We start from the raw sequence: 27,397 nt of genomic DNA on the forward strand, positions 1-27,397 counted from the left end.
AATATATTAACTTTAAGGTGAATTTTAAACAATCATATTCGATAATGCTCAACTCTCTACAACCATTATGAAATGGTAAACACTTTTGCCGACGAAACTGAATTTCTCGCCGACGGGGGGGGGGGGAAGCGGCTGCCGACAGGGGGGCAATTGCCCCCCTGCTACCGCCGCCTCTGGTCTATACCACAAGAAATATCGCGAGATTATAATTCCACCTCCCCCTCCAAGCTCTACTGTAAACGTAATATTTTCTGTCGAAAGCGTTCTCCATATATATTATAATCCCATATTGTCATCCGATTGAACCTTGATCATTATTCTAGAAAACCCATTTACACTAATCTAGGATACAATTCTGACGTGCCTTGCACCAGAGCTGGATGGATTTTGTATTCGAAAGCTTATGGACGGCAACAAGCCATGGAAACCAAACAAGTGGGCTTCCTCGCGTTTCTTTATTGTGAATTAAATAAATAGTCAGATACTTATGGGAACTCCTGGAGTCTATACGCCATCGGTTTGGTACAGTCTACTTCTTAGTTGCGTGATCTGCTCGGTTTAAATGCATTTTAACAACCAGCACTCACCTTCTATTTCCTAACGACAAAAACTATTAACGATTTTGGAATGTTTAACTCGCTATATATGCCTATCAAGGATCGACCATTTCAATGCTATCCAACAATTACCCCTTTCTCGATGTCAGACAGAGCAGAATTTCGTGGCTAATGTCATTACTGGATCCTACACGATATTTAAGTATAGAAGATGTGACGTTATCATGACCGCAGATAATCTCATTTGCATGGGTGTCCAAATACTTTTTGGTAGAGAGTGTATAATCTCAAGTTCTGTTGTTTGAAATTGCCTTCTGGATTGCTATTTGTGCTAATAAGTATTTAGTATTTATTTATTATTACAATTTAGTATTTAACTCATCTTTTTGTTGTTGTTGTTGTTGATTTCAAAATTCTTTCTTAAATTCTAAAAAGTCACGAACATAATAATAGAATATTACTCTATCCTGGAGTTCTTTACCAGGGCTTCAAATACTTTTTACAAATGCAGCCTCATTTGAGATCATATTATTGGCGTTCCCAAGTGTAATCATAATCAAGGAAATTGAAAACAAAAACAAATAACTGATCTGCAATAAAAGAATTTAAAAAGAAATATAGTTTATTGTGCGTATTTGTAAAACTGGAATGAAATTCTTAGAATTAAATGGAGTTATTTATCGCAACTTAATAAATAAAAAAAATCCATATTGCAAAGGCTGACGAAATTTTAATAGCATAAAAGGATTTAAAACAATCATGATTAGAACCTGGACCCATAGCTTAAGGAGTTATGCTCCAGTCCATTGATTTGAAGTGAAGTAGATTATAATTTGCAAAGATTTTTGGTATAGTGATATCTCACTTCGCGAGAATTCTGAGTCGGAGAGGGGCGTTCCCGACTGCCTTAGGATTGAGACAGACTCCTGTTCATCTGATAAAGGTAATTTTTCTCGTGCTTCTATCGCAAGTTGTTTATTATATTCGGTAAATATAAATATCATTACTATGCGGATGTTTTCTAGTACTTTGCTTTAGGTTATAAACTGATAGTTATAGACCATTGCCGTTCTAACAGTTTTTTTTTTTTTTTTGGAACCTAATTTTTCTGAGGAGTCAATTATTTCATAACCCTGTAAGTATTTTGCTGCAAATGAAAGTGAATAATGTTTGACGCTAGTTTTTAATGTTTCTGTAGTTATTTATCTATGGAATATTCATTCTCAGCCAGCGTATAATATGTATCCTCGTTTGTAACGTTTTGTCACGCAATTTTATTGAATGCCAAGTTGGTAATTGTGAGCCATTGTTCTGAAAATTAATTTAATCTCATTTTCGACACTTTTTGGACGTCTTTTGAGCATTTACTCTTCTTATTTAAGCGAAATATGTTGATTAAGCTCCAATTATAACAATTGCTTTATTGTTGAAGAATTTTTAATTGAAGTTCGAGTAACAAATTTATGAATTAAAAGTATCCCGACAAACAATTTGCTTGTCCATTTGGGTCACAACCTTTAAGTTCAAAACCTTTATGGCTATATTAGTACGTGCAATATTTAGCTCACAAATGCAAAACAATCGCTTTCTAACTGCATTTTATCCCTACACTATGAAATCTGAAACTATAGAATTACGAGAATTTGAACAATCGAATTCAAACATATTCCGACCTATTTTTTAATGAAACTTCTAATTTCTCAAAGCATATTTCATTTCTAATTGTTTATTTGATATTTTTTTTTATCTCGGTTGGTTTTCTCTTGAACTGTGAAATCTAAACTTAACAAGGAAGTGTATATATTTGTGCCGAAAGTTTACAGGACAGCCACTAAAACTATCAAATTCGGCACAGGTATATTTTATAAAATGAAAATGTTTATCTCTAAGCTATTTTATGAAACTTTAATTGCATACTAAATGAAACTTGAATTTCCTTGGGTGATTATTTCCTGAAACCTTGAAGCAAAAATTTAGTTCATGCGTCTCTTTAAAATTTAAAAGATTGTCTAAGGAAATGTTATTACCATACAATTTTTCTGAATTTTGACAATATTTAAAATAACTTAGTTTTTCTTACATTACATTATTGTAATGATATTCAAACCATTTGTGTTTCATCAAATAGCAATCGCAAGACTTCCTTCCATTTCTGAAAGCTTCAGGAAAAAACGCTTCTACTAATCCTGGAACAAACTGTAATTACATTACCTTAAAAGATAACTTGAAATTTGATTTAGAATACTCGGAAACTTAATAAACATTTAAACGATATCATGGAATTATGCTTCATTAGGAACATGCTTTAGTTGAGGACAGAATCATGACCGTGAAGTTATATTTACGAGATTCAACATAAAACGAAAGCAATATTTCCAGAAAATCCATCAGTGGTTAGTCTGTAATACTCTCCAACCTGAAACCGCCTGTATTTGTCATTGAGAATTGAAAGTCGCCATCCTTGGGTATCTGAAGATGGAATGTTGCAGATATTGTTTTAACTTTAAAAATTCGCCTGAAACTATAATGTGAGCTTAGTAGCTTCTCTAATGCGTTGAATTCAAAGATTTTATATGCAAGCGTAGTGTTAATCTTTTAAGATAAACGGACCAAAACGAGCCACTCTGATGTCGAAAATGCAATGTTTGGTTACAAGGTAAAAATACCGCTAACTTTGTTAATTGCTCAATTTATGTAGAAATTTTTTTGTGGAGTTCACATTTCAAAATTATATACTTTGCAATTATCCATTGCATTTTGTTCATGAAAAATTTCAATCTTAAATGAAATTTCATCTAGGGGCAATCGAATGATTGGATTATGTCGTATCTAATAAGTTATGCTTTGCGTTTTGATGGGTTTTAATTTATCATGCCATTTCTCGTAGCTTATTATAATCGCTAAATTTCGAACTCGAGTTTTTAATGAATTATGTTTCAGTCCTCCACGAGTTCGGAAACTGTCTTTAGAGATGTCTGTATTTGGCCATAATCGAAACGCGTTGAGCTACAACAATGAAACGTAGCTCGAAATTTTAAGAGCTCGATTAAATTTTGGCCAAAACCATTCACAGAACATCTGTTCGAGTACAACACAATAGCTATGAAGTATAAAAAGGTAGACGCTTAGTATTTGGTACAATTTTACATGTAAATTATCTGTGCCAAATTTGAAACTAATCAGTCAATGGGTTGACTGTCAGTAAGTATATTTGCATGTGATAAAAACTCAACATTTAATAAGATGAAATCTGGCATGTGATTTTCGTACAAAAATTGGATTTCTAACAATTTTAATTTCGATCGGCAAAAAATCCTTATATTCTCGGTTCACTATAATATTGAGGTACAAAACGGTCATATGCGGACATCAAATAAAAATAAATTCGTGGTTGTCATGGCCTTAACAATGGTTCACAATTTAAATGCTAGGGCAGGAGGATAACATCTGTATTCGGGAGTTTCTTGAAGACGTTTCGGCATGTTTTGTCAAGCATTTGTTCTACATCAAACAAACTGAAACTGATTATCTAGCATCAACTCTACACCAGTAAGCTGTCTTTTAATTCTTTATTAAAAGTTTCGCAAAAGATGACGAGTCTCACTCGTGCATCGAATTACTGAATCTTCAATCTGCAATTAAGTAAAAATATAAATCTAAAAGGCAAATCATTAAAACGCTTCACTACCCAAATGCCCTTTTCAGAGAAATTAAAATAATGCCCCAAATAAGTTGCATCATCTGATTAGCAAAATAAATCACTGTCAATGGTTTTATAAACTGAGATCACTTGAGAGATCATATCATTTTCTATATCTTTAAGTTGTGAACAGTTTAAACACGTTTCATTTATATATTTCCGTTCTTTTCAGGCTATTCAATTTGTCATCTCATCTGCTATTGTCTGGATACTTGGTGAGTCGAGAAAATTAGTACAAAAATGTTGGGATTTTAGAAGACTTGCTATACAAGAATCGACTAATGCCAAACGAAATGGAGGCTGACTTCCGTAATTATCTGCTGGTGCAATTAGTTTCAACAAGGATTACGCTGGATCCGAGATGCGTTACGCCAGTACGGGACTTTTACAAATGTAAGTAAATTGAAATCATTATTTTTCTTAATTTACAATTACTTCCTCTCAACTTTTAAGCTTAAATGCTGAATGTTATATTTTAAGCAGCTTACTTAAAATTGTCTCCTGAAATTAATATATTCAATTGCTAATGCTATTTATTGACAGTAAAATCATACTAAGTATATTACTAAATGAGTTTGCTGCATGTGCTTGGTAGAAGTGTTGATTTTTTTTAATTGCGATTCCATGTTCATTCATACTTTCTAACATATGAAGTACTGTAATCGTCGAAAAATTCAAATTCGAGATTTTCACCACCCCGATTATGAATAACACGAAGTTTGTTCGTCTGTGATACAGTTCAAAAATACTTTGAGACAGACGGGTGAATTTGGACTACGGTTTTTACGCAAGATTTTTAAATTGTTGCCAAATCATAAGCAAAATCCGTCCTAAAGAAATCTGCCCTGCTGCTTAAATAAAAATTAGCACTAACTTCGAGAGTTCAGATGCAACTTGGTACATATTTCAATAGACTAGTGTTGCTTTAAATCTAGACATTAACAGAGCTAAACTAAACTTGGTACAGGCTTAATATCTATAGTATAGATGTCCATTAAATTTTGAATCGAATCTATCAAGGGGTTCACGTTGGTCGGTCAGTCTGTAATTTCAAGTGTGTGTGTGTGTGTGTGTGTGTGTGTACCTTGGAGGTCGGGAATGTTCACCTGGGGACCATTTTTATGAATTTTTAATTAAAATTTTAATTAAAAACTAACTTTCCCGCTAAAAACGTTTCATTTTCCCCACCGCCAAATGAGTAAGGCTTCAGTTTTTTCCTACTCTAATTAGGCTAGGCTTAAAATGTTTTCGACCGATTATTTTAAACGATTCGTTTTATTTTCTTAGTGTTTGATGTATTTAAAATTAAACATTGTTAATTAATCGATCTGGTCATGATGAATCTGAGAAAATATTTCGACAGATTCTTGAAATATTACATAAATTAAGATATTCTTTAGTTTAAACGCTCAGTGACTGTTTTCAGTAATCATAATACAAAAAATACTTTGTTTCAGTAAAAAATATTACTATATTAATTGCAGATTAATCCTTTCCACTTTAATTTAAAGTATAAATTCTATGGGAGCTAACAGAAAATTAGATACATATTACGTTATGATTGAAGGCCTTTATAATATGAGTGAATTATATGACTATCCAAAATTTCAAGTTTTAAAATATTTTGAAGTAGCTATTAAAGTAATTGCATAAAATATTAAAATTTTAATGAACATTAAGATTGAAGAACCGGCTGGTCGCCAAAGGAGGCTAGTATATATATATATATGGTTTTGGGTCAAACCGATTTCAATCGGTTGGAATAAATGCGCCTAAAACGCATTAGTCTTTCGGGTACTATTAATCGCATACTAGGTATTAATGGGGACTCCGTAACATTCTGACGAATTTAGGATCACACGATACATTCTTTATTGAAATGAATATTTCATAATTGAACACCAAAGCCATGGAACATGTTCTCTGGAGTAACACCTTTTTAGAGTATGTGAGAGTTTTGGTGCCCACTTCAACTGGCTCTTATTTGTACGGTTAAGAATATATTTAATTCTTCAGTGTTGAAATAAGTTATATATTGTGAAGCAAAATACTTAAATTTACCGCCATTCCCAATAATTTTACTCAACTAAAGCAGTCTAGCCAATTAGCAATAGGCTGTTTCAGTCATAAACTCTACTTAAAATCGTCCTTTCAGCATTTTTCAATTTGTTCATAAAATTAAAGTTAAATGTTTCAAAACTGTCAATTAAAATCCGAAATGTGCTCGAAATGGTTAATGGATCTGTTGCCATCTAGAATGTTTTTAACCAATTGAGTTCAGGAGTAAATTTACGCCATCTAAGTCAAATGCCGATGAAACTGCTCATGCACTCCACTACTTCAATTACACGCAGTGATGTGCTCTTTCATACATAAATTATGAGTTTAAAATGGATGCGGCTTGTTTAATATTGGACGCCTTTCTTCACCAGTTGGGTCACCAGGTGTAAAACTCACAATTCGGTTAAATATTTGTGCTTTGGTCTCTTAATAGCTTAATCAAAATATTAAGCTTTAAATTCACAGTTCCATAGCTCACATTATAGAAGCCTTACGACATTTTGTCCATCGTAATATCTATTTTCTGTCGTCTCCAATTTGCTGTAAGATTTAAATTTGAATTTGAAATGAAAGAGAACTTCAATAAATGCGAACTTTTTTACTAAAACCAGTCATTTTTAATTAAAGAAAATCGAATCTTTCAGTATTGTAAGCTTATATGTATCGGAGAATATTTTATAATTCAGTGAACTTCTGATTCGTCAAATTCAGTTTTTTTCTTCAAAAAGATTTGAATGCGGCAAGTGTTATTTCAATCAATAAATGTATTTCAGAAAATTATGAATTCTACGTTATACAGTTCTTCGGTCCTGTAAATCATAGTCGGTAAAATTATCTTGCTTCTAACGGTTGTCTTCCGAGATCAAGCCTGATCTAGTTATAATGCTTTGAATATTATTTTAGGATTATCAACGATTGCATTATTTTAGACAATCGGCCTTAGAAAATCCGAGCCCTGAGTAGCGCTTTTTCGTCAAGACGATTCTTTTTTATAGAATAGGCATTCAAATTTCACTTAAGATATTTTAATTGCAAAAGTAATTGCAAAACATAATATATTTTAATTGCAAAAGAGTGGAACTTTTAATAAAATAGGCTTGAGACATTAATATTTAATGACTTATAGAATATAGGATCCGTATAAAAATTTTTTAATGTAAAAATAAATCTGAGCGTAATTTATAGGAATATTTGATTCAAACTATATAAAATGTCCCATTTAGACTAATTCGCGTATGTATCTAATAAAGTTGTAGAAATCAGCTGTTGGTCCCTGATTAGTGTGGATATCCTATGTATTAAGTTGTATATGCCTTAAATAAGATTGAATTATTGAACTGATAACCATTTTAAAACATCGTAGAACTTTTTCTCGTATTGCTTTTTTAGAAAATATCGCATTTCATAGTCTATTTGATACAAATGCTAAAAATCGCATTTTTAGGTTAAAATTTCAGAAAGAGTTAACTCGGTCTTTTAACTGGGGTTTTTGCCAGCGTAATTGCAATGTGATAAATAGAACTACTTTTTTCTACGCACTTCATTTCTTTGTGAAATAAATTGTTTGAAAACATTTAAAATATTTTCTTAAAATTCATTAAAAGTAGAAACTTAATTTATAAGTTAACATTGGTATAATTTGATTTTTTTGAACTTTAAAATGATGCAGAAACCATTTGGGCTATATTTTCGGAAGTCATAGAGGAAAGATACCGATATTTCGCTTCATTTTCAGTTAATGAAAATTCTGATTGAAATTTGCACCTTTTCCCGAAGTAAAATTCCCACCCTCTAAAATGCGTTTCTAACAAGTTTACTAGTTCCAAGTCAAACGGTTTTGTATGTAGAGCGCAGATATATTAAATTAGCATGAATAGAATATAAAATACGGCGAGATTTTTCTCGCCCTGTATTTCATTTTCTGACGAAAGCCATGAAAATCTTCAAGCCACAACTATTACGCCGATTTCCTCAAAATTTACTTTCTCGTAAAAAGTATTGCAATTTGCAAAAAAACTCAATTAGGGATTTTTCACGAATCTTTTCAGATATCTTAAAATCCACATCGCCTTTTTGACATTTATTCCCGCTTTTCTGTGAAAGTAAATTCAAAAGCTTTGAGCTAAAAAGATGAATTTGGTGTGGGACTTAATATCAAATTAATAGTTCTGTCAAATTTTGGAGAAAATATCTAATCGGGGAAAGTTAGTCGAAGCTATCCGAGTAAAACGAGCGCAATAAATACAAAACTTAGAACCAACGCATAGTTAAGTGCAGCCAACGTATAATTTGATACACAAGTTTAGCATCTAAAATGTGCATTCGGTTCAAATTTGGAATCAAATTCGTCTCCAAATTTGGCTTTTATCGATCTGTACTTTTACATGCATATCAACGCAATTTAAGTTCATATACAAAATTCTATTTATTTGATTACATTTATATCTGTCAAATTTTTGTTTTAATCAGTGAGCAACCAGTGGGAGTAGTTTCACTAAGTTTCCTTTCCAATAAGTGTTATTCCAGAGAACGTCACATGTAACATGTGTAATTGTATTTTAAGCATTAAGTATGTGTTATGTATATGCAAAAACTTTTTACTTAGACAAGCCACTTTGAAGCTCATATCGTTATGTCAATTGACACCCTTGGGGCCGGCAATGCTTTACTTGGAGAAATTCGAATTAAAATGACTTGCTTTTAACAATGTTTATTAAACATAACCGGAAAAATAACGTACGATAATTCGGTCTTTGTACCACTGAACCGAACTAATCAGTCAAGCTCGGAGAACGCCTTACATGGCATTAGTCTACTATAGACAAGAAATGCTAACTTTGACATCAGTTTGCCATTTTTATTGAATCCGACTTTTGTTCTTTGGCGAGTTTTTTGCCGATTAATCCTTGGTTTGAGGCAAAGAGTATTTGAAAATAGAATTTGTTGATGCAATTTTTTTGTACAGTTAGAAAGTCTACACTTGTAATCGCAATCACATGCCAAATTTGTAACACAAGTAAAGTTTACACGTTTCTGAAAGTATGAATAGGCCAACTGTCAATCAAGTTGGATTTGGCTCAAAAGTTCATAGATGTTAAATCTGTGTACCGAAGTTAATCCATTTAGACCCGTCTTTGTAATTACCGCTTTAACTTAAATTCGAACAGACATCCACTGGACGGATTTTGTTCAAAATTTGACTGAAATCTACAAATCTCGTGTGAAAACTGAGTTTGTTGGACTTTATACTTTATAATCAATAAGTTACTTTAAGGAAATTGCTTTCAACTTTATGCCTCCTCGACATAAAATTTCTCTAAAATTTAGGTTAGTTTACTCAGAGGAATAAGTTTTCGTATGTCTAGCTTAAAGCTTTTTCAGTTCTGCCATATAGATTTAATGCTGGAAGAACACGGACGGACTGATATAATTACAAAAATGTTTATTTAATTCGATTTCTAAAATGTGGAGACTCGTCAATATCGAGTTTGAATTTTTTGACGATTACAATACTTTATCGATACATCGTATACGAGAAAATGCCAGTTACGCCAAAGATTAATACTTAGTAACTATTGATCACCAGTGCCAGTCAAAATATTGGCATATTTTGCCCAAGATTCAGTTTTATGTGAAAGCGTAATGTTTATTAAATGAGTTTGGAGAAAGCCAATCTAATTTTTGTTGGATGGAAAAGAAATTGGCGGTCTTTATATAGTCCAAGTGTCACCTGCTCCATGCCGCGCTTCAATTTTTAAGCTCTCAAAATATAAAATTTCGATATAGCCCCAGAATTACCTTCTGGAGTCATTTCGTCGTTTTTCTTCAATTTACGTACATATCTAACCAATAAAAATGTTGACGGCTTAATGTTAAATGGCATTTTCATTTAGTATAAAATTTATTTTACAGATTTCGAAGAACTAGTCACCTACGGTAGCTAGAGATTTCTAAAATTACAAGCCTATTGACATGACATTTGCCATTCGAAATTATTTTAACTGTTTGGTATCTAACTCTGTATACTGTGTACAGATAAGAATAAACTGGACGGAGTCTTGCAAAAATTTTCGCGCATACTTTCTACTTCATCGTCACACTTACTTTCCTTCACATATAATTGTTGAATTTGGACGAGATTGGACCCCACGGGTGCTGAACTTCATTTTCAACCCCTGTATGAGTCTTGCTCTAGAAGTAGAGAATTTTTTCGATGAACCATATATTCAGAAATATAGAATCTTGGTTCGACTGAGGTCACAATTTAGCAAAACTTCAATTTTAGTAAGATTACATAGACAAATAACATTTGATATAAATGCGACGTTTATAGCGCTGCGTTTTTGAGTTATCACTTTTATATCCATAGGAAAGTACAGAACAGATAAAATCTCAATAGATTTATTTCGAAATTTTCCTTTTGTATTTTTCACCTTAAATGCTAATTCTATATACCAAATTTTATCTATCTAGCTCTAAGTTTTGTAGTTATCGTATTCATTTATGTTCGTATCACATTTTGTAGAAATCTAGCGATATTTGCAAGATATGTAAAGACCACATACCAAATTTCATCAACCAAATTCAGTTTGCAAATGTTCAAATAAGATCCAAAAATGTTTTTCGAATGCGGAATGGCTTAAAGCGTGGATTCGTTAAAATGTAGAGTTCGAATTTTTTGACGTTCCCAATATTTACTTATAGTTCAGACATGATTAAGTAATATTTGGTAAATTAAATTTTATCTCATTAAACTTTATAATACTTTAATTTTTATCTCAATCCTACGTGTTTAGAGGTTTAAATAAAGTTATTTCTTTTTAGGGTTGTTGGTTCTTTCATTACTGAATGCATATAAGAATCTACTGCAAGCTGCTCTGAAGGAGGAACCTGACCAGATAAGTTACTTCAGGAATCTGTTATTCCTGTAAACCCAAGCTTGTTTGCTCTTCCCGATCAGAAAGTTTCTTCAGAAAATACAGCCCGGAAGAGCCCAAGGAATTGAATTTAACATGGTAATATTTTTTGACTTAAATTATAATTAAAAATATCTTTGAATATTTTCTGGATTATTTAAGAAATTTTCATAGTATGTTATCCAAAATGGGATGTTTCTAAAGATATAAAATTTGTGTAAAATGAGCATGTGCAATGAATACTTGAAGCGCTTGACTGACTCTAAATTCCCATTGTAGACTGTCTTAGCAAGTGCTCTCTGCTGTTTGATCAGACTTCTGTGGCAGATTTTTCCGAGTCTCGACGAAATTTCAAAAATATGACCTTGTTAGCAGAAAAACTGCAGTTTTCTTTCGCAATTGCATGCGAAAGATCTTTGATACAGAAGCTCGAATGATTTTGATTCTTTTTTGTCCATTAAATGTCTAATTTTCAGTATGTTAATCGTTTTAAGTGTTGTGCAGTTCATTGCGAAGTAGTGTAGAAATCTTTTTCCAGTTCTGAAAGCTCCAAATACTTCGATTAACGTAAGGCGGTTCAGCCTCTTCCCCCCCCTCCCCCCAAAGCTTCATTCCATTAAGATAGAATTCGAAACTAATCCTTCTATAAGTGGTTGCTCCGAATAATAGTATACAAGCCTCGACGCATCAATAAAACTATTGTCTGTGAAGAATACGATATCTTGTCTTGTGTTTTGATAAACCATGTAAACATAAAAACATAAATTTGAAACCGTTTTAAATTATAGTTAAGTACCCGCAGCATACCTTTGAATAAAAGAAAATCAATCCAAGAAACTCAATACTTTGAGCACCGAAGAGTATTCAATATTAATTCATCCGATTGAAAAAATTCAATACTTATGATATTGAGAATAAAATTGGCTTCATCAAGTCATCTGACTTTTTGCCTTTCAAGACTTAAGTCGTGACTCTTCAAGCAATAAATTTTAATCTCAGAGCCAAGAATGTGAATATGATGCATGTTAAAAATATATGCAAGTTTACACACGGTAAAACTGAATAAATGGCGACATTAATTTTGGAAATAAATACTCTGAAATTTATTAACTTAAAAACGAATATTAATAGAGTATTAGTAGAAATTTGTAAATTGTATAATTTTTCCCTCTCGATTCCATTTTTCTCCTAGGAAAGTAATGCATCAGAATAGGAAAAGCTATGCGTTTGTTATTAATTTTAAATTGTGAGAAAGTGTCCTGAATTACGATTCTGAAATTGGAAGTTCAAAAATTAATATGGTGTCTACCACAATAATACAGAAGTAAAGACATAGAATTAAGATGGAAATATAAATTTTCCGACCCTTTAATTATGCGCTTAATGCTCATCTTTCTCGATATCTAAATCTTTAAAACTTCAAATAACCAGTAACAATGCATTTAAAGAACTGAATGTAAAATGGCAGGAACACAATTATAAATCCCCTCTTGCAAAATCCTTCATCAGTAACGTTAGATGCGGGGAAAATGTTTCACTTATATAAAATTGCAAATACTTCAATGAAGGAATTTTTTTCACCATTATATTTAATTCACGACCAAAATCTATAAATCTCTAATAAATTGCACTTCATTCTATCAATGTTGCCTACTTTCTGGATTTATCTTCCTGTAGCAGAGATTGAAGTGAAAATGAATCGATTTTGTATTAACCAAACCCGTTTCACTAACTTTTTAGTACTCGGTGTTCATCAACCCACGTCGATTCACTTAATTTTTTTATCCGATTCTCGATTTTAATCGACAAACATTATTACGTATTCTTAAGTATAGCGAATTTCATATTCATTTTAATTTATTGAATACAAAAATTAATACTACATTGACCTTTCATTAATATTACATTTACAACTCCAAGCCATGATTGGCACAGTTTGGCCATATTTGGCTCTTTAATAAAACCGTAACTTGTCAGCATACATTTGCAGTGGTGCATTTTGGCACAGATCTGAGCCTTGCGTCATGAAATCGAAACTAGATAATTTCTCAGGAAGTACTTGGACACCATTTCAGTTGCAGAAAGTGAAGGAGAAATTTCATTTCTTTCCCTTGTTCCAACTCTGAAGTATAAAGATAAGCTTCTTATTTTAGAAAGATTCAGATAAAAATAACAGAAAAGTGCGCGCGCACTATTAGGATTAGGTATCTAATAGAAAGGCTTAATATATTTAACATTAAATTGGGGATCAGGTTTAGGATAGCACCCTCCCCTCCCCCTTTTTCTTAAAAAAATAGGATGGGCTAGCTACCAGCCGGCTGGTGAGAGAGTGGGAAAATATTCATAACTATAAATTAATTTCTCCCTTTACCACCAAAAGAAGCTTAATTTATACTTTGTTTTGGTAGGTGGTGGAAAAAAATTGAAATTTCCTGTAAAAAGATATCGAACGATAATGTCAATCTTTCTGATGCTCAGCTATAAAAGCAAACCAGAGGCTCATTGAGTTAGGATGAGGCTCATTGAGTTAGGATGAGGCTCATTGAGTTAGGATGAGGCTCATTGAGTTAGGATGAGGCTCATTGAGTTAGGATGAGGCTCATTGAGTTAGGATGAGGCTCATTGAGTTAGGATGAGGCTCATTGAGTTAGGATGAGGCTCATTGAGTTAGGATGAGGCTCATTGAGTTAGGATGAGGCTCATTGAGTTAGGATGAGGCTCATTGAGTTAGGATGAGGCTCATTGAGTTAGGATGAGGCTCATTGAGTTAGGATGAGGCTCATTGAGTTAGGATGAGGCTCATTGAGTTAGGATGAGGCTCATTGAGTTAGGATGAGGCTCATTGAGTTAGGATGAGGCTCATTGAGTTAGGATGAGGCTCATTGAGTTAGGATGAGGCTCATTGAGTTAGGATGAGGCTCATTGAGTTAGGATGAGGCTCATTGAGTTAGGATGAGGCTCATTGAGTTAGGATGAGGCTCATTGAGTTAGGATGAGGCTCATTGAGTTAGGATGAGGCTCATTGAGTTAGGATGAGGCTCATTGAGTTAGGATGAGGCTCATTGAGTTAGGATGAGGCTCATTGAGTTAGGATGAGGCTCATTGAGTTAGGATGAGGCTCATTGAGTTAGGATGAGGCTCATTGAGTTAGGATGAGGCTCATTGAGTTAGGATGAGGCTCATTGAGTTAGGATGAGGCTCATTGAGTTAGGATGAGGCTCATTGAGTTAGGATGAGGCTCATTGAGTTAGGATGAGGCTCATTGAGTTAGGATGAGGCTCATTGAGTTAGGATGAGGCTCATTGAGTTAGGATGAGGCTCATTGAGTTAGGATGAGGCTCATTGAGTTAGGATGAGGCTCATTGAGTTAGGATGAGGCTCATTGAGTTAGGATGAGGCTCATTGAGTTAGGATGAGGCTCATTGAGTTAGGATGAGGCTCATTGAGTTAGGATGAGGCTCATTGAGTTAGGATGAGGCTCATTGAGTTAGGATGAGGCTCATTGAGTTAGGATGAGGCTCATTGAGTTAGGATGAGGCTCATTGAGTTAGGATGAGGCTCATTGAGTTAGGATGAGGCTCATTGAGTTAGGATGAGGCTCATTGAGTTAGGATGAGGCTCATTGAGTTAGGATGAGGCTCATTGAGTTAGGATGAGGCTCATTGAGTTAGGATGAGGCTCATTGAGTTAGGATGAGGCTCATTGAGTTAGGATGAGGCTCATTGAGTTAGGATGAGGCTCATTGAGTTAGGATGAGGCTCATTGAGTTAGGATGAGGCTCATTGAGTTAGGATGAGGCTCATTGAGTTAGGATGAGGCTCATTGAGTTAGGATGAGGCTCATTGAGTTAGGATGAGGCTCATTGAGTTAGGATGAGGCTCATTGAGTTAGGATGAGGCTCATTGAGTTAGGATGAGGCTCATTGAGTTAGGATGAGGCTCATTGAGTTAGGATGAGGCTCATTGAGTTAGGATGAGGCTCATTGAGTTAGGATGAGGCTCATTGAGTTAGGATGAGGCTCATTGAGTTAGGATGAGGCTCATTGAGTTAGGATGAGGCTCATTGAGTTAGGATGAGGCTCATTGAGTTAGGATGAGGCTCATTGAGTTAGGATGAGGCTCATTGAGTTAGGATGAGGCTCATTGAGTTAGGATGAGGCTCATTGAGTTAGGATGAGGCTCATTGAGTTAGGATGAGGCTCATTGAGTTAGGATGAGGCTCATTGAGTTAGGATGAGGCTCATTGAGTTAGGATGAGGCTCATTGAGTTAGGATGAGGCTCATTGAGTTAGGATGAGGCTCATTGAGTTAGGATGAGGCTCATTGAGTTAGGATGAGGCTCATTGAGTTAGGATGAGGCTCATTGAGTTAGGATGAGGCTCATTGAGTTAGGATGAGGCTCATTGAGTTAGGATGAGGCTCATTGAGTTAGGATGAGGCTCATTGAGTTAGGATGAGGCTCATTGAGTTAGGATGAGGCTCATTGAGTTGTTAGGAATACACATAAAACATCCTGTTCTTCAAAGCTGAATGCGAAATGCAGAATCAAATTAGTCTTATAACTCTAAAAATATCGATTGAATACTTATATGTGCAGTAAAGTTGGTATCACTGCTCGGCTACTTTTGGTAAGTCATCCAGTTATTCAGTTTCTGATCAGTTTTCTAGATGGAAATAATTCATAATCCAATAGAATTTTAAATTTTGCCCAGAATCATTTCTAATTTATTAAATATTTAACAGCGGTTCCTTCTTATCTTCATTGTCAAAGAATGTATAGAATTCTTCTAAAAATGGAGCGAGTTCTATAATTATAGATGCGTTCAACTGCATATTTAACGTCTATTCAAATTTGCGCTACTCTTATTCTTGGAGGATATTGACATCCGCTTATGTTCTGTGGTATTTTAAGTCTTCAAATAAAATTTACTTCGATAGCAAACTTAATTTTTCCCCTTTAAAAATATTTGCACTAAAAGCGTTCTTCTAAAGAATTTAGAAAATTTTATGTATTTTAATGGATTGCGTAAAATTCCCAAATCCAGTTTGGCCCTCTGTTTGATATAAAATTTTTCCATCTTATTTTATGGAACATCTATTAGAAATCGCACATTATTAAATACTTGTAGGTGCTCAAAGTTATTGAATTATTAGAAAGCTTAACTAATAAAAACAAACCCAAGTTATTGAGGAAACACGCATTATGAAACGCTTTCAAAATTAAAGTCGAAAACTAAAAACATGTCCCAACTCAATTTAAAAGATGAAAACACATACGCTTTAAAATTCTAGCATTCGTTTCGAGACGAGTGCCGCAACATTAACCATCCCAGTGCCTATGCAGCAATTCATACAAATCGGAAGCTCTTGGATGCAGCCTTTGATTTTTGAGGGCAACATTTCTTTTAAAATTGCGGCGTTGAATTATATTGCGTAATTAGACATCGTATAACAATTTTCTAGATGTAAAAAAAAGATAGCAAATGTTACAACTAAATGCTTAAATCGGCAGGAAGAGTTTACTCAAATCCTAACATAGTCTCTAATAGACTTTGGAAGTCTATATTTTATCAGGCTAAAGTAGCCTTAGTTAAACTTTTCCAATATTTTGGATCTGTTCTATTGGTGCAATAGTTGATGTATTCGATAGCTTGAAATTTTTTCATAAATCAATCTTCAGTTGTACTTAAATGCATTGAAATTTCTTTCTTCATAACTATTTAAGAACAGTACTACTCATTGTCAGAGGATATAGAACTGCAAAGAACAGAGCACTTGCTTTGGGCCATTATTTTTTAATTCTTAAATCTATAAATTGACTTGTAATTGGGAATCCAAACTTTTGCCATTGATTTTGTATTCAAATATTTGGTAAAATGAATATAACGATAACTTACAGATGAATGTTGGTGAAATTTTTCATATTTATACCCTATTTCATTCAATTTTATGTGCTTTCAACCTATGTTTATACTTTGTCATTAATACTGCATAAGCAAATATTAAGAATATATTTATATATTGTGCAACTTGAGAAATGGGATAACTTTCTAGGAACTTTTAAAGTAATGCCTATAAAAGTTACATTATGTACATTAGTGTTATGTTTTTACTACTTTTAACTTAGATAAAATAAAATAACTCCTTATTATTGAATAAGTAGTTGGTATGTTTAGCACAGCGAATTCGTTGAATCTTCTTATCCATTGAGAGGATTCAAAATTCTTCTGTGGAATCTTTTTATATATATCTAATTTCCAATTATGCTTCTTGTATATCTAATTCTTGAGCCTTCAAATTCTTGTTCGTTTATTAATTCTTGCACCCCCCCCCTTTGCATAACTTTTCTGCGTATGTTGATACTGTAAAGAAATGAATCTTGCAAAGATTTTCCCAATTGCTTTCAACTGAGTTGACTTGTAGAAATAACTCATGGATTTCCACATTTGCTTGGCCATTCTGAAATGGACCAAATGAATCAAGCCATTGTAATGCTTACTGCCTGGTTTTAAATAAATCTTAAAATTATTCTGAAAGTACAGGCTGTTAATCTGCGCTACTTGAATAGGAAATAATGAATGGAGTTGTAAGATTTAGCATATTTTTATCAAGATTTCAAGATCAGAAAACCTAGAACGAAATCTATTGCATTACATTTTCGTATACGAAGTGTAAAGAAAGAATAGTTATTGTCAAATTTCGAACTCGATACTTTGGCGAATCTCCTCGTTTTAAACATGCCGACGATTCATTGCCAAATAACTCGCCAAGGATGACACGATCGATACAGTAAATGCCAAACTCAAGCCAAAAGTTAATTTTTCGTTACTATTGTGCATTAGGTCATGCAAGGCCCTTTCTGGCACAAGTTTATTAGAGTATGTGGAAGTTTTGGAAAGACCGCTCCTGCTACTTTTATAAGCATAATGCAAAGTTAAAATTAACTTGTAATCTTCATTCCAGTTCTGGAAAATATGCTAGTTTGTCTAATCCTGGGTCTTATTTACAAAACTGCAATCTTTGTAGAAATTGAATATCCAAAATTCTTCAGAGATGGAATTCTTTCTTTTAATCGAGTTTCTAGCAATACTCGAAATGTTATTGAAGTACAACATCTATATTCAAGCTTAAAATAACTGCGAGTCTATCATTTTTTTAATAATTATGTAATCTGATGCAGCCTGAAATACTAACAATGTATGCCCATCTAGTTTATTGATAGTAGCTGCCTTGTGTTTTATTTTGGATTGGAGTCTGAGTTTTAAAGTCCAGTGTGTTCTTTTTTATTTCATTAAAGGTTTTCTGGAAATTCGAATATTTAAATAATTCGTTACAGTATTGGGAAAATCATTGTGGTTATTCAGTTGTGTGAAAATTTAGTGCTTCTCATGCTTGTCTCGTTCTTTTGTCCAAGTCATGGAGGCAACTTTCAATTTAGAACTTTTATCTCTAATTTGGAATTTTGTTACTATTTCACTATTACAATGCAGTATCCTATGTATTGTCGCCATTCTGTAGTCTACAGTGTAGGAAACCTATATTGTCTACTCTATCGGTAGTGATGCGACTGATTTCGAGAGGTTTTGGCATGTTTAACCGTTCACTTCTTTTAGGTGAATTTCATACTTAATACTATTGCAGAAATAGACCAGTGAATAAGTATAAGTTTAGTACGCTGAGAAATGGAAGATAGTTTATTCTATAAATATTTCAGGGGAACTCTGAATGCAGCTAACATAGCCGAGTTGAACACATAAGTGATACTTGTAACTAAAGCATTAGCAGAAGTCATCTCGCTCTGTAAAGAGCACAACAATGTTCGGAGTAAAACTGAAGAGCGCGCTCTGCGTTTAACTTTAAAATCAGCTTCTAGAGTTTTGTATAAATTTTCTTACAAAGCTTGCAATTACCAAGGGAACAGTTTTTGGATCTCCGTTCTTGAAAAGTTTAAATCTCTAAGTTGGCCTATCCCCGTTTTTTCACGCGTATGAAGCATTTCGCTAGAGTTCCGCTTTTCAAAATAACTCATTTTGAAATTGACCATCGGTTAAATTTAAAAACAGCTTCTTGGTTATATACAAGTTAGAACACAGTTTATTAAAACGCGAGTCGATTCTTTCAATAGATTTCTATAACAGAAAATTCAAGGGAAGTCTGAAATAAATACATTGTTCCGTTGGTAAAAGAATCGAATTACTCCCAATATACTTCAGGATCTTCGAAAATTATACCGAAATACATCACTAATTTTTTAAAATTCATTCTTTACTTCAGTTAAGTAAAATCTTTATTAAATTAAAAATATTAGTCCAACCCTTTAAATTTCTTTAGATTTAAGAACCATAAGAACGAAGGATCTTAATCTAGTGAGGAATTAGTATTATGTAGGAATAACTTAGTGTCGTGTTTCTTTTTCTTTCAATCGTGAAATTCTAGTGCTCAAAAATCGAAAACGTAATGGATAGTAAGGTATAAGAGTAGGGAAAGGGAAGGCTTAAGAGGACTTGTCGTCATCTGGCATGGATGAAAGATTAATGGGTCCGTCTTTCAATATCCCTTACGCAACATAAAAACGAGACTAATTTTACCCATCCCAGCAAGGTCTAGGATAAATTCAATGTTTAATTTGCCAATCAAAGCGAACTTTGTTGGGATGCAGTAAATCTGATATAGATCCTCAGAGAATTTGAGGCCATCCTCCGAAACTGAAGAACCTTTACACAAGACAGGCTGCATGCATTGGTGCACCACCAGTCTGCTCACTTCATGCTTTATAACCGTGAACTACCCGTGTGGCTGTCATCGTCACCAATAATCAACATGCGCGATGATTCTCTGTAGTGCTTCTTGTAGCATACAGTGTATCCACGAATTTGGACAAGGCTCTCTGCATTGGAAAACGTACTTTATGAAAGTACTCCAGAAGTGACCGAGCAGGGCATCTCTTCTAAATTCTAATTTCATTTTTTCAAATGTGATTGTAGGAAGATCAGGAACAGTTTAGAAACTTTTGTAATAACAATTTCTCAAATATGGGCTAGAAATTGCATTTTTCATGACAACCTGAAATAAAACTGAATTGTTTACTTCTGTTAATTTTATTCGTTGTCAATGCAATCAAACTCATTAGCATAACATTTCCTATTGCAATGTTACTATGTAGACTATCTTATACAAATTCTATATTTCACATCAAGGCAAGGGATAGCTAACAAAGGAAATAACGACGCTTCTTTGCTTAACGCAATTTTCCCTTCTCTACAAAATGCTTAATTGTATTTGTTCAACACAATTTATCCGTGAATTATCCATAATATCAAAGGTCTCTTTGGGAGGACATTCCTTCTGTTAAACTAACTTAAGGGTATTACTTTGTGGTGTTAACGATTCCTAATTTGAGAACTCGTTTGAACCCCGAGTGCGTGTCTGTGTTTTCCCTCCCCGAGTGCGTGTCTGTGTTTTCCCTCCCCGAGTGCGTGTCTGTGTTTTCCCTCCCCGAGTGCGTGTCTGTGTTTTCCCTCCCCGAGTGCGTGTCTGTGTTTTCCCTCCCCGAGTGCGTGTCTGTGTTTTCCCTCCCCGAGTGCGTGTCTGTGTTTTCCCTCCCCGAGTGCGTGTCTGTGTTTTCCCTCCCCGAGTGCGTGTCTGTGTTTTCCCTCCCCGAGTGCGTGTCTGTGTTTTCCCTCCCCGAGTGCGTGTCTGTGTTTTCCCTCCCCGAGTGCGTGTCTGTGTTTTCCCTCCCCGAGTGCGTGTCTGTGTTTTCCCTCCCCGAGTGCGTGTCTGTGTTTTCCCTCCCCGAGTGCGTGTCTGTGTTTTCCCTCCCCGAGTGCGTGTCTGTGTTTTCCCTCCCCGAGTGCGTGTCTGTGTTTTCCCTCCCCGAGTGCGTGTCTGTGTTTTCCCTCCCCGAGTGCGTGTCTGTGTTTTCCCTCCCCGAGTGCGTGTCTGTGTTTTCCCTCCCCGAGTGCGTGTCTGTGTTTTCCCTCCCCGAGTGCGTGTCTGTGTTTTCCCTCCCCGAGTGCGTGTCTGTGTTTTCCCTCCCCGAGTGCGTGTCTGTGTTTTCCCTCCCCGAGTGCGTGTCTGTGTTTTCCCTCCCCGAGTGCGTGTCTGTGTTTTCCCTCCCCGAGTGCGTGTCTGTGTTTTCCCTCCCCGAGTGCGTGTCTGTGTTTTCCCTCCCCGAGTGCGTGTCTGTGTTTTCTACAGGAAGACCCGTTATTGAATAAAGCATAAGTTCGAGGTCGGTTCATGGGTTTGTTTAAGGGATTTATGAATGAATGGAAAATTAAGCAACTTGCAGAGAAAGGAAAGTTACATTAAGCAGAAAAGTATCGTCTTCATTTTATGTTGCCATCTCTTCCATGTCTTGATATGGGATGCAGAGTTTTTAAAGGTTATCTACAAGTAGCGTTGTGATTGGAAAAGCTATATTAATGAATTTAATGTTGTTGAAATCGATTAACAGAAATTTTGATCTTGAGGCATTTTGGTGAGCACGTTGAGGAATTGCCCGAAATGGTAATCTAGGAGAACTTCAATGTTTTAGACGCTAATCTTCTTGGGATCGACAAAATTAGTCTTGCTTTTATTTTGTAGAAGATATTTTGGAAAACAGACCTAGTAATCGTCATCTGGCCATGATGCCAGACACGTCCCTCTTAAGCTGACCTTTATTCGCAATTGTTCTTAAATAGGAAACGTCACTCATTTGTAATCCATGCTATCCATCTGTAATACATTTTTTGGACCTACCAAACTCAAAATTAAGTTAAAGCAAAAACAATTATTCTAAAATTTTTTTAAATTTTGTGCAGTCTAGTTAAAAATCGTAAACAATTCTGAAAATTAAATGTATAATAGAAACTGCAATTTGAAAATGTGAACGTAGATTATAGGTAAGATAGTAAATAAAAAAAAACTTTCAGATATATTTAATTTCTTTTAGATGAAACTAGACGTCAAACGGTTAATATAACCACCTTCCACTTAACGTATTAATCCAAAATTCCCCATTAGAAATAAAATATGCGACTGCATGATAGGTTAATTTTTCGTTGCGATATCTAAGACATTGATTTTTGTGCTTTGTTCCATTAATTCGAAATCATTGTTTTCCTAGTGCCTACTTATTCTTAAACCTTAATTTTAAGCATAAGTCTTCAAAAGCAAATTTTGAGTTTTCGTCGAGGGAAAATTCTCGTATATACTAGTTCGAAAATGCAATGAACAATTGAAGTAAAATTTTCTGTTGTGCTAAGAGTAAAAACTAATTCGTGTATCAGTTTCTTATTTAATCCGATAAAGTAAATTCTCCTATTTACTGCAAAACTTAAAAATAAACAATCCGTGCTAGTTAGATGCGTGCATTCTTCAGAGAAAAAATTGGGCACTCCCTTCAGCTTATAGGAAACTGCATATCGGAAAATATGAATTATAGTATTTCAGCATTGACTGAAATGAGATCAAAAAGCATTAATCGAACCATTACACGATTGGGAATCTTGGATAACGATTTTTCTGAAAATAGGTTGTCGGCTGTATGCTTAACAGAATGCCTCCATATTCATTTCTAACTTTGTCATAGATATGACTGTCGACACATATTTAATAACAAAATGCAATTTGTTAAAAACTGCAGTTCAAACACAGCTGCAGTTGATTTTCAGTTGGCTGCAATATACAAAAGGGCTCTCTAAATAGACAAACGCGTGAAAGTTAGTCCGATTTCCAATCGTGGTTCGTAATTTGATTCTTGGTCTATGAAATGGTTCTCCTGTACATGTCAGACTTCCATCATTAGGTTCCAAAGATTCTTTTTGTGCAGCTATAGTTCTGTACTTTAATAGTGTCTTCCTTGGTTGTATGTTTAAAAGCTTGTCAGCTATTTTGTTCACTCTTTATTCGATATATGCTTTTGTCCGTATTGCCTTTATGCTGGAATGCTTCAGAAGCATTGCTGTTATACATTTTCTATTAAATTGTTTTTGTGCGTTGTTGTATTCCTAAAAGTTGCCAATTATGCGTCGAAAAAGCAATTTAATATGGGAAATATCTGCTCTTGGATGAAATACATAACACAAACTACAAGTTGGGTCCTGGAGTCATCTGTGTATACATGTCAATTTAAAACTGCACAATGCCAGTCTGCAAGTGAGATTTGTTCTTGGCCGAGGTATCTTAAGGAGTTTTCTGTCCAATTTGCAGCTTTTTATTATATAGACTTAATGTCAACAGTCTTAGTCTGCAGAGGTTAGTCATTCTATTTTCCATTTCTTGAGATTAGTCAACCTATAAATGAAATGGTGCTGTCTGTAATCTAATCGCGGCTGCTCTACAAGCGCTTGAATTGCTGAATTTTCTGCCTATCTCTGCTAGGTTCAATATTATACGTGTAAGCCAAGGGGAAACCATCCGGTTTTATTTCGCCTGTCTTAGAGATGATCCACTTGATAATCTTGTAAAAATGACTGATTGGTTGCTGGTTGTAGATAATGTCTCAATTGAATCTTTTCCATCTATATGGACATCGGGTTATTGATTGCTTACATCCTGCTACTTGTAAATACATTGTTTTGTGACTGATAAAATCGAGTTTACTAAAGGATTTTTGGTAGAAACTGTTTACTCATTTTCAGTAATATAGTTAATAGATTGGACGACTATTGGATTTTCCTTTTCAAGACAGGTTTGGTCTTGCCGAGTCGTTTACATAAGTTTGTATTGTGATCTTGTCTCCAATAACCATGACTTAATCATTATAATATGGTGCTTTGAGATAATGGTTGACTCTTTCATTGTGTTGAAAATATGACATATGAAGTTTGTTATTTCTGGATGAAAACGGAAAGAAATGTTAAGGGATTCATCGTTTAATTCATTTTTGTAATTCTGTCTGGATAAAGCTTCTCCGATTGAGTATGGAATCGGTAAGTAACCAGTAATTGAAAATGGCTTCATCCGATTAACTAGGCAGAGCCGAAGGTTAAAATAAAAGGTTAGCATTGAAAGTATTTCAGTTAGCTTGCATCTGTGAATTTTTGTTTTTCACTTTCCAAGGCAGCTACTTTCCAATTGTCTGCACTATCGCAATTTTTTTAATGTTGGGTACCATATTGTCATTTGTTGTGGGAAAGTGAGAGGGAATTGCATCTTTTAAAAAATGTATATTTCAGTACTTTCTTTTGAGTTTCTAATTTAATATTTCAACTTTAAAAGTATACTATACTTAAATATCAAATGAAAATTCTAGAAGCCAATGGCCTGTTTGACTTCAGCAATAACAGCCATGGTTATGGGCATATATTGATCAATTCTTTGAACATATTCTGTCCTAAATATTTAGGAATTCAATTTGACTGAGCGAAAAGGACTGCGTAGTAAACTTTTAATGCCTTCTGGTAAGCTACTCAATTTTCACTGATCTTCAGAAATTTATCTCTAGACTGATAAATCCCAGGAGACAAAACAATGCTTTACTTCCTGTTAAAAAAAAAAAAAAAATTCTAACTAAATCTTTTAACCTATTCATCCAAGGTGCCCTTTTGGGTATTTAATGATCATATTTAGAATTTAATTAAAAACTTCAAATGGAATTTTGATCCAAAAACTGCCTGAAATCCAAGTCGCACGTGTTCTATGGAAGTGTTCGTCTCCAGAAATAAATTGTATCATTGGATAGACTCGAAAACTGTCGCTTAGGAATCCGATTTATTCCATTTCGTAATGGAGATAAATATTGTATATTTGAGGTTTGGCAAATCCTTATAAATTATACTTCTAAATACTTAACGAACCCGATCTTTGATTCTTCTGACTTTCATAAGAAGGTGAAGAAACTGGCTTTCTCAGTCTCCATTTGCCCTCGTCCATAAGAATCTCTCGGTGAATTCGATGCCATTTCTAAGGCTCTTTATACAGATTTATATATCGGATTAGATTTGTGCATAAGCAATTTTATAAGCCAGTTTTAAACTTGAATCTTTGCCATCTAAATACTACTTTAAATGACTTGTATTTCTTTACTGTCTTAAACAAGTAAAAAGTTCCGTAAAAGGCAAAGCAACTACTGATTAACAACCAATATTAGTTGATCTCAGCAAGTCTTTCTGTATTTGAATAAATTGTATTTAATCCTAAATCATGCACGAGATTCAATGTCATCGTAACATTATCAGTGGAATGCTAAAGACTAAATTTTTCCTCACATTTTTCTCTGCATACGCTTGTGCTTACTAGATTGGAGAAATTTACTGTCGGACACCAGTGGTCGAGAATCGGACCAATTCTGGTCAGTCTCCAATTGCGGCAACAGTTCACTAACTTCAATTCTATATGCCATGCTTTTGTCTTAATATCTAGTTGGAGCTTATCTGGTCTTCCATATTCGTAAAAAGCTTTTTCACTTTCTCTTTGCATTCATGCATGGAAAGCATTAGTATATCGTGGTTACTTTAAACTGTTCTAAGAATAACAGTTTATTACAATAGCAGTTGGTTATCTACTATTTTAGTCTAATTCGTCATAGGTAGAGTTCTGATCGTTTAAATTTCATTATATTTTGTTTAGATTACTTCAAATTCCAAACTTATTAGCTTTTCACATAATCAAAGTATAATATTGTAATTGAATTGTATATGCATATCTAAAGAAGAAAAAACAATGTATTCAATTAGGAAATGCCCTAATCAGCTTTAAAAGTAAAAAAAAAAATATCGGAAAACTCTCACTTAGCTTTTGTATTATTCTTATGGCATATGTTTCATATATGTGTAAACTGTATCCATTTTTAGTGTGTGTAAACTGTATCCATTTTTAGTGTGTGTAAACTGTATCCATTTTTAGTGTGTGTAAACTGTATCCATTTTTAGTGTGTGTAAACTGTATCCATTTTTAGTGTGTGTAAACTGTATCCATTTTTAGTGTGTGTAAACTGTATCCATTTTTAGTGTGTGTAAACTGTATCCATTTTTAGTGTGTGTAAACTGTATCCATTTTTAGTGTGTGTAAACTGTATCCATTTTTAGTGTGTGTAAACTGTATCCATTTTTAGTGTGTGTAAACTGTATCCATTTTTAGTGTGTGTAAACTGTATCCATTTTTAGTGCGTGTAAACTGTATCCATTTTTAGTGCGTGTAAACTGTATCCATTTTTAGTGCGTGTAAAGTGTCTTCAGTTCTAGTGCGTGTAAAGTGTCTTCAGTTCTAGTGCGTGTAAAGTGTCTTCAGTTCTAGTGCGTGTAAAGTGTCTTCAGTTCTAGTGCGTGTAAAGTGTCTTCAGTTCTAGTGCGTGTAAAGTGTCTTCAGTTCTAGTGCGTGTAAAGTGTCTTCAGTTCTAGTGCGTGTAAAGTGTCTTCAGTTCTAGTGCGTGTAAAGTGTCTTCAGTTCTAGTGCGTGTAAAGTGTCTTCAGTTCTAGTGCGTGTAAAGTGTCTTCAGTTCTAGTGCGTGTAAAGTGTCTTCAGTTCTAGTGCGTGTAAAGTGTCTTCAGTTCTAGTGCGTGTAAAGTGTCTTCAGTTCTAGTGCGTGTAAAGTGTCTTCAGTTCTAGTGCGTGTAAAGTGTCTTCAGTTCTAGTGCGTGTAAAGTGTCTTCAGTTCTAGTGCGTGTAAAGTGTCTTCAGTTCTAGTGCGTGTAAAGTGTCTTCAGTTCTAGTGCGTGTAAAGTGTCTTCAGTTCTAGTGCGTGTAAAGTGTCTTCAGTTCTAGTGCGTGTAAAGTGTCTTCAGTTCTAGTGCGTGTAAAGTGTCTTCAGTTCTAGTGCGTGTAAAGTGTCTTCAGTTCTAGTGCGTGTAAAGTGTCTTCAGTTCTAGTGCGTGTAAAGTGTCTTCAGTTCTAGTGCGTGTAAAGTGTCTTCAGTTCTAGTGCGTGTAAAGTGTTCTAAATGGCGCCATTTAAAACGAGATATCTATAAATGTAAGTGTGTAATCTGTCTTATGTAATACAATTGGTTGTATGCAATTTCAAATTATCCTTTATACTTGTATAATCTAATTTTTCTATAATTCGAGTTTATAGAAGACAGACTGTAAATAACTTCGACTGTGTGTAATAAAGTTGTTTTGTTCAAATTTGTCATTTGTTAATTTATATTAATCGTAAGATCTCTATTCTTTGCCGGCTATGTAAAATCATTACGGAAACAAAGTTCGAACTAAAGATTTTAATGTGTTGACTATGTAT

General features: G+C 34.3%; 1 long non-coding RNA gene across 2 annotated transcripts; it reads left to right on the plus strand.

Annotated features, from left to right (window-relative positions):
• The first annotated feature begins 1,366 nt into the window (after positions 1 to 1,366).
• On the plus strand, positions 1,367 to 26,459 carry LOC129964123 (uncharacterized). Of its 2 annotated transcripts, none has more exons than XR_008784071.1 (4): positions 1,367 to 1,500; positions 4,430 to 4,650; positions 11,143 to 11,333; positions 26,378 to 26,459. It is a non-coding gene; the product is annotated as an uncharacterized LOC129964123 (long non-coding RNA). The 2 variants fall into 2 exon arrangements; XR_008784070.1 differs by lacking the exon at positions 26,378 to 26,459 and adding an exon at positions 11,514 to 12,351.
• The last annotated feature ends 938 nt before the right edge of the window (positions 26,460 to 27,397 follow it).

This window comes from Argiope bruennichi, chromosome 3, assembly GCF_947563725.1.
Source record: "Argiope bruennichi chromosome 3, qqArgBrue1.1, whole genome shotgun sequence".
Lineage (NCBI taxonomy): Eukaryota > Metazoa > Arthropoda > Arachnida > Araneae > Araneidae > Argiope > Argiope bruennichi.